Source organism: Podarcis muralis, chromosome 6 (assembly GCF_964188315.1).
Source record: "Podarcis muralis chromosome 6, rPodMur119.hap1.1, whole genome shotgun sequence".
NCBI classification, from domain to species: Eukaryota; Metazoa; Chordata; class Lepidosauria; order Squamata; family Lacertidae; genus Podarcis; species Podarcis muralis.
This window is the reverse complement of record NC_135660.1, coordinates 44,219,252-44,234,253: the sequence shown is the minus strand read 5'-3', so window position 1 is coordinate 44,234,253 and position 15,002 is coordinate 44,219,252. Positions and strand designations below refer to the sequence as shown.

The 15,002-nt window shown below is 44.3% G+C and overlaps 1 protein-coding gene across 3 annotated transcripts in view; it reads right to left on the bottom strand.

The window, feature by feature from the left end:
• TRIM8 (tripartite motif containing 8) overlaps nt 1-10,369 on the bottom strand; it is a 73,475-nt gene extending 63,106 nt beyond the window's left edge. Inside the window, exon 1 of one of the 3 annotated variants that reach the window (XM_028730433.2) lies at nt 10,282-10,369. The gene's annotated coding sequence lies outside the window, so the exon portion shown is untranslated. Of the gene's footprint in view, nt 1-69; nt 2,597-2,754; nt 2,777-10,281 lie in introns of those variants that run through there. The other 2 variants (XM_028730434.2, XM_028730432.2) reach the window with 2 other exon arrangements.
• Nucleotides 10,370-15,002: the final 4,633 nt, after the last annotated feature.

Below are 15,002 nucleotides of genomic sequence, written 5' to 3'. Positions count from 1 at the left end.
TTAAAATCAAACAATCTTTAACTCAAAGTTTTAACTTTTGATTCTAAAAAGCAAAAGCAAAGAACTTACCGAGAACTGAAAAAATTCCATACAAAATCCAGAATGGAGTCCAAATGCCATATAAACCTTCTAAGTTAAACACTGCCAAATTATTGTGACTTTCTGCCCAAGATTTGATATTTTAAAAGAACTCGTCTCTCTCCTGACCAAACTCAAAAGAATCGCTTTTCAAATTATTTGTCCTCCCATCAAAGAGTTCAGAATGCAAGTCTTTAATTAAACCACAAAAAAAGTTGGGAGATACAATCCAAACACGACCAGCTAACTTCTAATGCAGCTGAATGGTGCAAAATATAGATATATTCTTCATTGGCTTTGGAAGAGTGCAATCTCAGTAGGAAGACGGGTCAATCATTCGGATGAAATTCCAGCCCAGAGCCAAAGGGACCCTCCCATCCTTAGCTCCTTTCACAAATAGGAATGAAGAGAAGAGGGGGAGGACAACCCAGGAGGGTGGAAACCACTGAAGACAAATTCAACCCAGAGAATCAACCTGCTCACAATACCTCGTGGGATTTCTGCCTTCTTAAAATCTGCCTCGATTTTTATTTTAGCAAGACTGAAATGGAAACAATCCTCCCCCACTTCCAAAAACCCTTGGTCTTTTGGAAAGTGATGGGTTGCTCTTGCTGGAAGGAAAACAAGTATGCCTTGATCAAACTGAATAGGAATTTCTCAACTGCTAATGAAGAGCCCAGCCCCCGCCTCTTCCCCTTTGCTTCTCTGTTTTCCTTCTGACATGAAAGCTATTTCTCCTTTTGGAACCAGCCTGCAAAAAAAAAAAAAAAAAAAAAAAAAACGGAGGGGGGAGGAGAGAGAGGAGAGGAGAGACAGCAGCAGCTTAAAGGGAACTGCTGAAATGTACAATTCCAAGAGGACACAGTCAGTCCTCAGCCATTTTGAGCTGATTTTTTTTAATTGGTAGATTTTTAAATTTTATTTTAGAAAGTAGAAACAAACCTGTTTAAAAAAACACAGGAGGGGGGGGGTAGAAGAGGTGGATGGCACCACCCTGCAAAGTGTGCGCCTGATTGGGGGGGGGGAGAAGAGAGGGAGGGAAGGGGAGGGTTTTAAATTGAGTTTATACAGCCGCAGCTGCTGTGCCTTTTAGCTTTTATCATCAGATCAAAAAAAAACCCCTATATACTCCTCACAACCACCTCCAGCCATCTTGGGTCTCCCCCCATCTTTTAAATAAAATTCTATTTTAAAAACTGTGTGCGTGCGTGTGTGTGATTTATAAATATATATATACTGTATATATCTATATATACACACAAACACATACACACAGGCACGCACCTCTATCTTCCGCACCTCTTTCTAATGCTCCCTCAGTCACAAACAACAAGAATTAACTAGCAGACCAATGGATCAGACGATCTTTCACCTTTGCCACATGCAAGAGAAACAAACAACATAGAATAGAGCCACGATTTCAACCCGAGAGAAAAAGACCCCACGAAAATTAAAGGGGGGGAGGGTGTCGGATGCAGAGGAGAGGTATCTTATTGCCACGCTATCACGCAGAACGAAAGCAGGGAATAATATAGACGTTCCGGATCACGTAAACTGGGCGATAGGGGTGGAAAATAGGTTTATATGTCTGATTATTCAGATTCAATACACCCCCAACCGGGGGGAAAACAAAACCCTATATAGATTTTTTTAATAAAAAAACCTTTTCCTGATGCAAGGCGCAGGATGAGGGAGCTAAGCGAAGAGCTCTCTTTCCCCAGCATACATACAGCCCATTTAAAAAAAACCTATTAGTAGCCCCCTCCCTCAAGGTTTGCAAAATAATGCGAGAACGAGCCGGGGTGAGAGAGAGAGAGAAAAAGAGAGAGAGAGAGAGAGAGAGAGAGAGAGAGGGAGCGGATGGCACAATAAAAATTAATCGAGGTCTTTTGCGTAGATCGACGGGGTGGCAATCAAGGTGAAGGGGGGTTGCCTATAGGAATAGGTAGCGATGCCGCCGCCGCCGCCGCCTCTTCCTCTCCTCTTCTTCTCCCAGGGGCGGTGAAAGCGCATTAGGGTCGGTGTGAAAGGGGGGTGAGGGGTGAGGGTGAGGTGGGGGGGGTATGAAGGAACTCAAGGGCGGAAGGATGACTAAAGATCAAGGGCGCATCGCAGGATTTCCCCTTCTCCTCTCCCCCCCCCCGCCCTCCCCGGCTCGGCTTTAAAGGAGCAGCGGCTCAACCCGATCCCGGCTTCGCGTCGCCCGAGCAGCAGGGCCCCTTTAACCGATCAATAAGCCGATCGATCGATCAATCGGTTCCGATAAATCACGAAACGCGAAGTCCTCCAGAGGAGCAAGGACAAAAAAAGGGGGGGAGGGAGGAAAAGAAGGAAGGAGGGAGAGAATGGGGAGTCCAATCCGGAGGGAGCCGCTGCCTCCGTCCCGGGCCTCGCCTCGCCTCGCTCCCCTCCCCTCCGCCGGGTCTGCGCCCAGCCCAGCCCAGCCCTGCCTAGCCCCAGCCGCCGCAGCCACCGCCAGCCCCTCGCTGCCCGGCTCGCTCGACTCTCAGCGACTACCGCCGCGGCGCTGCTCAACCCCTTCTCCGGGGCCTCACGTGACCCGCCACAATTTGATACATTAAACACAGCGCGTCCGGCCTCCCTTAAAGGGGCGACGGCGGCGGAGGGGCCCCCGAAGCAGGCCGCTCGCTCGGGGCCCCCCGCGGTCGTACTTACTCGCGAGCCGGGAGCCACTAGGAGCGCCTCCGCCCTGCCGGAGGGGAGCCAGCCATTGCTGAGCTTCCCCTGCTCCGCTTGCCAGATGTCGGGGGGGGGGGGGGGTGAGTCACAGTGGGTCACACTACACACACGCCGGGAAGGGGGGGGGTAAGAAACGTGGCCAGGTGTACCTGTCTAATAAGCACAGGACCTGCTTTCTCACAATGCGTACTGCATGCATATGTATAGAGCCTATTACCGGCGGCGTACCGCACTGGGTACACCTACCAGCTGCCTTGCCGAGGGCGACCGGGGCTCGGTGAAGTGAAGCGACAGACGGGAAAGAGAAGACCTTTTGCACCACGGGGGAATGGGAAGCGGGCTGCTGCCGAATCAGGCCCTTGGTCCATCCATCCCAGCATTTGCACGGAGGACGAGCACCTCCTCCGAGGTTTCAGGCAGCAAGGCCTTTCCTTGGCTTAGCGGGAGATGGCAGGGATCAAACCAGGGGTTTCTGCGCGCAGAGCACGTGCGCTACCACTGAACTGCAACCCTTCCCCAATATCCGAAACGGGACTGCTCACAGGTGCAGCAAGATGGGAGCAGGATGGATTTATGCATATTATTATTATTATTATTATTATTATTATTATTATTATTATTATTTCTTTGCAAGCAACAAGAAAATCATCCTCTGCATGTAGCGATGAAAGTTGGAGGTCCCCAAGTGCACCCATTGTTTATTAAATTCCGCAGATGTATCCTATCCCCTGCTTAATTTGGCCTGTAGAATATATCATCTTTTATGAGAGGCTCCTATTATTTAGTGTCAGCCTAGTGCCAGGTGCTGTACAGGTCTTAATGATGGGATCCCAATGCCCAGATGATTTACGCTCTGTCTGAGCTGAAGAATGCCTGACAGGAGCTGCGAAGAAGCTGGAGTAGCTGACATGTAGTGCCAAGAGATTAATATATACAGATTTGGCATAGATGGAGAATAAATGGACTGTAGGTGTTTTCCAGGTAGGTAGGAAATTAACATTTTGAAAGGAAAGCTTCCCCCCAAAAATTCAATGAAGCATCTTGGAAGCCTCAGACTGGGAACACAATTTATTTAGAGAAGTTAAGTTGGGATGATTGTCACCAATGCTGCGCGCTCACACATTCCACTGTACTAAAGTCTCTGGTTAGAGGTTTTGTAGATATTTGTAAGTCTTCCAAAGCCTTTCTGAACAGATGTCACAATGGGATACCCCCCAAAATAAATAAATAAATAAAATGTGCATCCTGAGGAACAATGTTTCTCACACCACCTTAAACTTCCTTCTCGACTTCAGTAAGAAATTACTTTATCATATAAGGAGGAAGATATAGGACATAATTTCATCTAACAAACATCAGAAGGTATTTCCCCCCATATATTAATACATATATATTCATAAACATTTAGAATTGTTAACTGCGTAGTGTCAAAGGCAATATGAAACAAAACCAAGGAAGCAGTGAAGACTACAGAATAAATCTAATTGGGTCCGTTTAGACCAGACCTAATCCCTTGCTGCTCCTTCACTAACTAGTTAACTTCCATGCGGGTTGCATGCTGTGAGGTTCCCTGCTGGAGACTCCAGCTCTAGTTTGCAATGCTTTCAGCGTGCATTTCGAATGAGTTGGATAGGAACACTCTAGGATTAGGAGGAGCATTTACCCTTCTAGTTAAAGGACTGAAGCTCTGTAAGGATCACTTTGTCTATTACCCAGCAGTGGCAAACAACTGACACACACTCTCCACATTTCCAGTTCTCATGAGAAAAGGGAAGCATGCGTTTTCCCCTCAGCCAAATTCATGCGCTCCCAGTGTGGGCACAGCACATGCATTTGGCATGGGGATGCTCATGCAAGTTTCTTTGTGTGAGAGACTCACAGTTCTGTCATCACTTCTAGGTAATATGCAAAAAGATCCTGATAATTTAATGCATTGGTAGCAGCTGCAGTCACATTAATTGCTGTTAATTAAGTACTCCAGTTTTCCATCAGTATCTATGTAAAGAAAATCTCATAGGTGTCCCCTACGCTTTTAAAAAAGGGAGGATATGCTTTGTTTTGTTTTTAAGTAGCCTTTCCATTTACTTCTGCTTGGGAGAATAGTATTATAAATGTCAAAACAGCCTGCACTGTCCTTTTAAAACATATTTTCCTGGAATACGTGGCCCTGCTTCTAGATTGTCCAGATTTGAGATAGATTCCAGTAACTTTCCTCCACTGTGTCCTGATTTTTGCAGTCATGATGCAATGGTTTCCTTGTGGGAAGTGTAATACCTAGTAGATTCCAGTGCCACCATGGTTTTGACAAGCTTCAAATAACGTAATAGGTCATTGTTTTTAAGTCATACTCGAATGGATACTATGAACCCTACCCTTACCATACATATATATACACAACCCGCATTGATCCTGCAATCAGTTCTATCTGAAATGTAGATGGATGGGGGCCCAAAACAGGCCAAAGTGGGATGTATGTGGGTAGGGCAACTAGACAACCTGATGATCTTAGCAGATTAAGAGCACTAAAAACAAACTCATAACCCACTTCCTTTAGGATTTGCAATTCCTATAAGGTCATTATAGATTTTTTTAAAAAAGAAAAAAGTAGGCAACGGATAATGTTTTAGAACAGAGTGGGGGAAATGCAGTTCTTGATGTTGCTGAACTACAGCTTCCATCATATCAGTTCTTTGGTCATGCCAGCTGGGGTCAACGAAAGTTGGAGTCTAACAACATCTGGAAGGCCACAGGTTACCCTCCTTTGTTTTATGCAATTCCAGTGCAACCCAAGGAACTTTAAGGCAGAAGAAAATGTGTCTACCAAACAAAGCTCAGCAGCCTTATAAAAAGTGCTTTAGGGAAGCCATTATAGTTAAAATGGTTTAAAACAGGTCTCAGAACAATTTATATTTGTAGTGTAAGGGGCACTCACGAGAGGGCCAGTCTTTCCCACCAACCATTCTAGCTAGGAAACAAGTTCAATAAAACAAATTTTGAAATGCTTAGCTTTTAGGTCCTAAATCCAGCCCTCTTGAAGCCAAAGGCCACATTTCCAACATACTACAGGTGCGTCTTAAGGTTGTTTTAACATGCTTTTTCAAAAATGATCCCAAAAGGACTTTTTTCTTAAAGAAACTATAAATGCCACCTATTGTTTTCTGAAGATTGAGCAATCCCCCTCTCCTTTGGACGTGAACACAGTGGTATATCTGTTATCAGAACTTTCATGCCAATCTTCTTATCAGCAGCAACTTTTCCCACGACGTGGGGGAGAGGGTTATGAGACCAAATCCTGTAAAATATGCAGGGTGTAATATATTTTTCTAATGTGTTGGCCAGAAGAAAAATGCACACAAATGAGCAAAACTGCTGATTTTAATTGAGCAGAATTAATACATAGTACCTAGAAGGAACAGGATACTCCAAGGTTACTGATCCTCCTCCTACTGATTGAGTTAAGAGAAGAATAGAGGTTGAATGGCAGGTTGCTTCCAGAAAGTAAGGCTCATGTAGGTACAGTTTGTATATTCAGTAAGCCAAGCCTCCTTCAGGATATAACAGGTGTGGAGAAGCTTTAGCCTTCCAGAATTGCTGAACTACAACACCCATCATTTCTGCACATTGGCTATGCTTGCTGGGGCAGATAGGAGTTGTAGTTTGGCAACATCTGGAAGGCCAGAGGTTCTCCACACCTGGAACAGAGGGGCCCTTTGAGTTACAGATTTTATCTAAATTCTCACTGCTAATTTTGTCTGTTATATTAAACATTGATGCAGCTATATATTGACTGGATTAAAAAGGTGTGCCAAAAAAACCCTGTGTTACCAGCCCATGACTGCCAACAGGTCTTAGTCCAGTGCTTTCCAGTCAGTGCTAAACCAACTACTTAATTTAGTATAATACAAAGGATATTGTCTAACATTCAGACCAAAGTATAAGAAATCTAACCTGTGAAATCCAGTTCCTGGAGATCAAATGTCACGAACCTAAGTGATTCTCATAGCAGATCTTGGACCAAGAAGAGGCAGGATTGACAACTTTCCCAAATACACGCTGCGCAAGATTTTATTTGGAAGTTCAACTTAGGTCAGCAGCACTTACTTCTAGTATAAGTGTGCACTGGGTTTTAACTTTGCTCTTTTATCATCCTTGTTTGCAGCTAAAGTAGCATTTGGTTATGATGTACTTAATGTAACTTCCACCTCCACTGTTGCTCTTCCTCAGCTAACCAACCCACCTTAAAAAAACAAAAACAAACAAATAATCCATTCTAAAGTTGGACTGTGTGATGACAACATTAGTTTAACCTATTGCATTCCCACTTCTCTTCATTAATTTTCATGTTTGAAACACATTTAGTGGGCTCGGTGAACGAGAGAGAAATTTAATCTGATGAGAAATCTGCTGGACCTTGATTTAAATCCCTGCCTAGTAAGAAACTTACTGTGTTAACTTAGACCAGAAGTGGGGAAACTTTGGCTCTTCGGATGTTGCTGAACTACAACTCCCATTGACCATGCTTGCTGGGGCAGATGGGAATTGTAGTTCAGCAACATTTGGAGGGCCAAAGGTACCCCAAACCTGACTTTAGATCAGTGATGTGGAACCTTTGGCACTCCAGATGTTATTGGACTACATTTCTGCTATGAAACACTCCTAAATATATCCAGTTTTTGTTATGATAGCCTGAATCTCAGAAGGAAGTTCTGATTTTGGCCTGGAGAGGCCTCAAGGTAAACTCCATTGCAGAAAGCCAAACTCACATGTTCCAAAAGCAGCTGATGAATTTGTTGTCACTGTAAATCTCTGCCGTCCCTCCCTTCTCATTGGTCAATTTTTAAAAAAGCAAGAGAGCATTAGGCTCACTCCTTCTAGAAGGTATTCAACCAAGATATAGGCACCTACATGTCATTCCTTCCACCCCACTCCCTGACAATTACTAACCAAGTAGTTTTCAGCAGCCTAAGGCTCTTGCAAGAAGAGCCCAAAAGATGTGTTAAGCCTTTTCCCCATCTCACCGGAACAGCAGAATAAGATACATTTCTAAAAGCCATTATGCAAAAAATTTAAACTCTTCCTGATTGGCACTCATTCACTGTAAGGAAGAGAGGATTTATGTCAAGTATGAGAAAGCTTTGGCCTCAACTCTCTGCACAGGAACTCCTCTGTGTGGACTCCTCCACCGTTCCTTCTCCTTTCTGTATTACTTACTGGTGCTGAAGAGGTTTTCTTACCTCCACCACACTAAGCCCCAGCCTTGCAGAACAAGGAAAGGTATTAAATCACGCCCCCCATCCCCAGTCAACCCATCAGTTGCGGAAGCCCTCCTTCCCCTCTCATCTGTTCAACTCCCATCAGGTCCCTCTTTCTGGGAGAGACCTGCTCTCTTTATTCCCCTTGCCGTGCCCATGCTCCAAACCCAATTGCTTTCTTCTTATTCTTGCCCTAAAACCATCCCCGAAATCCCACAGAGTCACTACCCAATCTTCCCTGACAACCTCCTATTCTCTCTCTACAAAACAAGCAGCAATACTCAACACCCATTTCCCTCTCCTGGCACCACTTTCAACCCTTTAGCCAAATCTCTCCCCACCCCAGCCTTGTCTGGGCTCATCCAATTCCCCCTTTCCCATAGGAATGCTTCTAAAAATAACTCTTGCACTAGTTTTAACTCTCCTAAACTCAGACTAGCATTAGTGTGCTGTCTATTGATTTTGTTCTATATTTTTAGTAAATGTGCTAATTCCCTTTTCAGGCAATGAGCTAATTTGGACCTAATAAAATTTACTTTTGATTTATCTCTGTCGTCTGTGTTAACTATTGGGGTGCCAAATTCTGGAGTGTGTCCAGGTCTCAGCATCAAAAGATCCCTAGACTTGAGTGTTAGAATACATGTGAGAATTTTGTCCCACACACACAAAAAAGGCTCAGTCAGTAAAACATGAGTCTTAATCTCAGGGTTGTGCATTCAAGGCCCACGTTGAGCAAAGATTCCTGCACTGCATGGGGTTGGACTAGATGACCCTCGTGGTGCCTTCTGACTCTACAGTTCTATGATTCCAATTGCAGGCTTGCATGCAAACTGCAGACTTCCTAACAGTGCCCATCATCATCAGTGCCCATGTGGTTGGGGCTAATGGGAGTTGCAATCCAATAACATCTGGAGGGCCACAAGCCCCCCACGTCTGACACATATAGAGCTCTCATCCACTTGCTTTCCATCTGCAACTAATAAAAATAATAATGATCTACCTGCATACTAAAATATAGCTAATACTAATCATATACATATGATTAAAAGTTGTTGTTTTGCAGATTATTTGTGACAACCCTATCATGAACATTCTGCTGTATGTGATCCAAGAGAAATATATTAGGCTTCCCTACACCTTGACTTATTTGATTTTTATATTAAAATATTTGAAATGCAGCAAATATGTTGGGTTCAACCTCCCAATTAAATGTTAAACCCTTGCCCAAGGGGTTCACAATGCACATAGGCAGGATTGATCTGTAGATGGGCTAATTCCCTTTGATTTATAATCATATGATCTTATATATTACCATAGCATCTTCCAGCTGAGGAGTTGAGTGCACTGTGTTGATGTCAGCAAATTAAGCCCTAGAATGCCCTGAAGGCAGGTAATCATCACTCCTGTTTTACAGGTGAGGAAACCAAGGCTGACATTTTCAGAAGCAGCTGCTGATCTCCAGCTCTTAGCAATGCATCCATTACTTTACTTCAAACTGGTACCTAGATCAGAGGTTGGGAAACACTGGTTCCCCAGATGTTGTTGGACTCAACTCCCATCAGTCCCAGCCAATATAGCTAATAGTCAAGGGTGATGGGATTTGCGATCCTGCAACATCTGGAGGTCCACAGGTTCCCACCTCAGATCTAGAGTTTATTGAGGAATCAAGCACAAGCCATATCCTTTTTGGTATTGATATATGGACCTCTTTAAAATCTTCCTGTACTCTGCTTAGCTAGGATCATAATGGCCATCAAGGGTAGGAAAACTTTCCAACCTTTCCATGCTCCCCCAAAGATCTCACAAGCCCCAAATGGTACAAAGTCTAGCCTTGCTTCTATGCTGGGATGGGGATTATGTGGTCCTCCAGATGTTCTTTGACTGCAACTTCCACCATCCCAGACCATTGGCCATATGGCTGGGGCTGATGAGGGTTGGAGTCCAATAACTTCAAGAGGACCACAGGTTCCTAACTCTATCTTTATGGGTTAGGTCAGTTCTAAGTCTGGACATTGTGCTACTGATCTACTCTTTGTCCCAGGATTGCTTGACTGACAAATTCTGGCAAGGGCCATACCACTAGGATCCATGGAAAAGGCATCCTCTGAATTGTGAGGCTCTATCCAAGATGGATCAGAAACAAACAAAAAGAATCATGCCAGCGGCATCTGTTTGCCAGGCAGTGGCACAGACAATTGAACCAATCACAGTGAAATTTCTAAGTTGAGAAGAAGTCAAGCTATATACTCACCTGCTAGCCAGAGAGATAGATGTTGTCATTCAGGTGCAGTGTGCCCATATGTTCTAGTTTGGGGTCCAATAATGTATACCTGTACCTGCTTAGAGGCAAAGAATATAGAACATTATTTGAAGGCCTCATTCTTTTGAAGCAGTTGTTGTAGCAGTCACTTCAGCTACACTATTTGAGGTTCAGAAGGTTAGACTAAATTGTTGATGATGTTGAGTGTATCACATGGAACAGGAAGAGTGAAGGTACATTATGCCAAAGGAGCACAAAGAATAGTTTGGATCTTAGAACAATCCAGCAACATGACCTTGAAGAGCTGAAACTTCCAAAGATACAATATATATTTTCTAAATGGCAGTGGTGGGGAGATTAGTAATATTATTTCTTCCGTTGCAACCAAGTAAGTTAGCTTTCTTTTTACAGTGAAACAAGTTACTAATTCACAATTTCTTAACTAGGTCATGATCCCTGTTGGGGATTTCTTGAAAATATATCCCCTCTGTGTGTGGGTTTGTGGGTTTGTGCTTTTTCAAAAGCCTGCCTGCCTAAGAAGACTTGGTAAAACAAATAAATGCATGCAGGGACGTGTCTGTTAGCAATGCACAAACTGTGACATTATCCATTGAAGTTTGCTCTCTTGCCGATCAGGTGGTCTGCAGGTAACAATTCTGCTCTATTGCTACAGCCCACACCTGGATGTTTTCCCCACCAGCACATCACAAAGCACCCCAAGCAAGGCTGACATGATGGCACAACTTGACACACTGACAAGATATGCAGAGATCTGGAAACAGAAATAGTTTGTAGAGGAATGCAATCTATGCGTGTCTATTACCATGGGAAAGTCCCAATTATTTCAGAGACTACTCATCTGTTTTTCCTTATGGACACAATCACTTAAACAAGCTGGACCTTTCACTGAAGCTCCTCTGTTCAAACCAGCCTGAAGTGGTGTGCATGAATCTCATGACCGACTGCCTGCAGTGAGTCTACAAGTGGCTCCCACTCGAAACTGGACAGGCAACAAGGGTGATGCAACTGTGGAACAGCCAGATTGACTTTCCTGATCTCACCCAGCCCAGCTATTTGATTCCTAATATGCAGCCCCGTCCCATGCATATTCCACAGCCCTAGCCAGTGTGAGGTAGTGATTAGAGCACCAGACGAGGACTGGAGAGACCCAGATTCAAATCTCCACTTTACAACTGAGCTCTCACTGGGTGACCTTTGGCCAGTCACACTCTCTCAGACTAAACTTCCCAGGATGCAGGTGGTGCTGTGTTCTAAACCACTGAGCCTCTTGGGCTAGCCAAATGGAAGGTGGTCAGTTTGAATCTTTGCAACAGGGTGAGCTCCCGTTGCTCTGTTCCCGCTTCTGCCAACCTAGCAGTTCAAAAGCACGCCAGTGCAAGTAGATAAATAGGTACCACTGTGGCGGGGAGGTACACAGTGTTTCTGTGCACTCTGGCTTCTGTCATGGTGTTCTGTTGTGCCAGAAGTGGTTTAGTCATGTTGGCCACATGAATCTGTCTGTGGACAAACGCCGGCTCCCTCAGTCTGAAAAGCAAGATGAGCGCCACACCCCATAGCCCCCTTTGACTGGACTTAACCATCCAGGGGTCCTTTACCTTTAGAGGAATTAAAGAAGGCTTTATTCCCAGGAGTCAAAGATGGGGCAACTTGCTCCAGGGTCAGTGTGAGTATCACGTGGACGCAAACTCATTATTGATCCCCCCTCCCTACTCCATTATTCCATTTTACCTTCTTACCTTCACAACACCTCTATGGTAAAAGGTAAAGGGTATTAATGTATGCGACCTTGAGCTCCTTGAAGGTTAGATGGAATATGTAGTAAATAAGGAGTATGCCATTAATGAATGTCTACTTGGAAGTCCCAGTACAAAGGGCTTATTACAAAGCAAGTAGGCAGGATTGCAGCTTTAATGCAGGAGTTGAAAGGAGGCTAGCAGCACAATCCGACACATGCCTGTTCAAACGTAAGCCACTGTGAGTTCAGTGGGGCTTACTCCCAGGAAGCAGGAAATAAGATTGAGGCCTAAGAATGGCTCCTTCAATGTTAAGCCTCAGGGAAGTTTGCATGAATGTCACTCTGTTTCAAACTGGCCTCTAAGCAAAGACATAATTTATTTCCAAACTAGGGACCCTTCAGCCACAGGATGGGCTTGAACAACTTCCAGCTTCCAGATATGTGGGCATATCTTCCTTTTCATCCCTATTCATGTCTCCATTTCCTTCTTACTGAGGAGAGAGTGTGTGTTTGAAGGGGGAAAGTTTAAAGGGAGATTTTTTAAAAATGTATGGTATTTTGACTTTAAACAGATTTGCAATGAAGATACTTTGGTTAGCCATACAAATAAAGGCAGTGACAGGGTATAGTGGCCCAATGTGTGAAATAAAATAATATTTAAAAATATTTATATTTATATTTATATTTACACAAATGTAATGAGACCAAATTGGTATGTGGGAGGGCTAATAATAATAATAATAATAATTAAGGGCTAGTGCAGCCTTAACTACATGTGCCCTCCACATGTTTTGGACTACAAATGCCATCAACCTCAGCCAGCACAGGCTGGTGGGAGTTGTGATCCAAAACACCTGGAGAGCACTAGGTTGGTTAGGGCTGGGATAGTAGAAAACAGCAGAGAAGTGGACTAATGAAAAAGAAGAAGAAGACTGGATGAAGGCATACATTAGCAAGGATGGCTCACTTGCAGCCCAGTCCTATGCTTACAGCTGCTGCCTTAGCACAATAATGTTCATCATTGTTCCATTAAATCTGGGATCCACTTCCTTTATCAAGCCTGTCAGATAGGAAGAATTAGAAGGGCCTGGTAGAAGCTCTTTGTTTCTAGCATGCAAGGGACCATCACCACCATGTGTTTCCCCTGGATTCTTATACAAACACCAAGGTTTTACAGGAGGTTATGAAAAGGAGGAAGTGTGGAAATAACCTAACAAAGCAATTGCATTTCCTAGAGTCTGTGCTCAAGTAGCTCTTCGACTTTAGCCCATAAAGACTGAGCTGTTTCCTGCCCTGGCTGGAAAGGAACAAATGAGCAAAGGCAGGCAAATGGGTGTTTGTTGTACACTTTTAAGTGCAATGGTTGCCTGTGCATCTGACAAGATTTAAGTCATAATGTCAAGCGATAGCAGGGTGAGCATCCCAACCAAGGTACTATCCAGAGGCACAGCCAATGGACATGCTGGGTTAGATCCTTGTGTATCAACTTCAGAAAAGCTTGGAAGTAGCAAGGGTTGCTTGAGGTGTAGCAGCAAACGGTGCTCCCCTTTATGTCAACGTGCAAAGGCAGATCACCTGAGGCAGGTAAATCTCACAAGCCCTGTTTCCCTGCACCCCAGTTCTTTCATCTAGAAGTGATGGACCATCCTTCCTGCTAAACATGAGCAAGGATTTGGTGTTAAGTGACGAAAGGCCAGAATATGATGCACACAGTGGTCAAGCTTGTTGGGTTTCAGTGTAGAGAACTCTGATTCAACTGTGTGTTTTGCCATTATGGTCTCTTTGGACAAGCTACTGCCTTTCAACCTGAGCTTACTTCAGCTGTTGGTGTGATGGCAACTGCTAGCTCATTTTAACAGCTAAAAACTCTATAGAAATTATTATTCAGAATAAGGGAGAGCCAAGGGAGAACCACAAGCAAACAGATGCACATGCACACACAAAGCTTGGCTGGCTGCCTCTTAAGAGTGTTTGTGTGTCTGTGCATAAAGTACCCAAGAATCTACAGGTATGCAGACACAGAGTTTCCACTGACCGGACACAAAAGTTTTTGAGTCCTGCCTGGACACTGCTGCTGATGGCTGTGTCCGGGAAATAGCAGACATAGGGCATGAAGGGGTAAAGTTATATCAGTCACATAGGACTGACAACTGTGATGGGAATGTGCCCACACCTGCCCTAATCTACTGTCCTTGTGTACTGCCTTCCAGACCAACAGCCCTATTTTCATGTGTTACTGCAGAGGAGGGTGTTTTGGTATCCCCAGAAGGAAGCTTGGCAACTAGAACTGAAGTGCCAAGAGCAACACAGAAAAGTAGGTTCTTGGGACCCTCAGCCAGAGCCATTCATCTGGGATCCACAGCACCCAGTTATAATGGGATGGGGAAAGGCTCATGTGACTGGATGGAGAGGTATAGCAAGTTAAATGTGGACTGTGGGCCGCCAACCCTAGACCGTGTGTGTGTGTGTGTGTGTGTGTGTGTGTGTGTGTAAGTGCATGGTATTCCTGTGGGGAAGATATTAATAGTCGGACTCATTTTGTGAACTGGACAAAGCAGAGCATAGAAATCTCTTCACGTGGAAGAGTAAGCTTATGTTACTTACACTTAAGCAAGCACAAGGCCAGACCGGACAAGGAGCAGACTATTCCAATGAGTGCTGGGTCGACCAGTTCTTTAGCCATACCATTCAAGTGAGTCACCAGGTGGAACTAACATTTGGCATAGTACTTGGGCTGTGGTGAGTCAGCGCACACTGCAAAAGAATCAGTCCCTCCAGTTCATAAGCCTGCAAGTAGAAATCAGATGCCACACCAACCAGCAAAAGAACCCTGTGTATTGTTGTCTGATTTGCTCCCCCCCCATCAATTTAGATTATTAGGTTACCATTTATAGCACCATAACTTTCAATGTGTGCACATGCATTCAAGTTTATGGTGAGGAATACCATTCATATT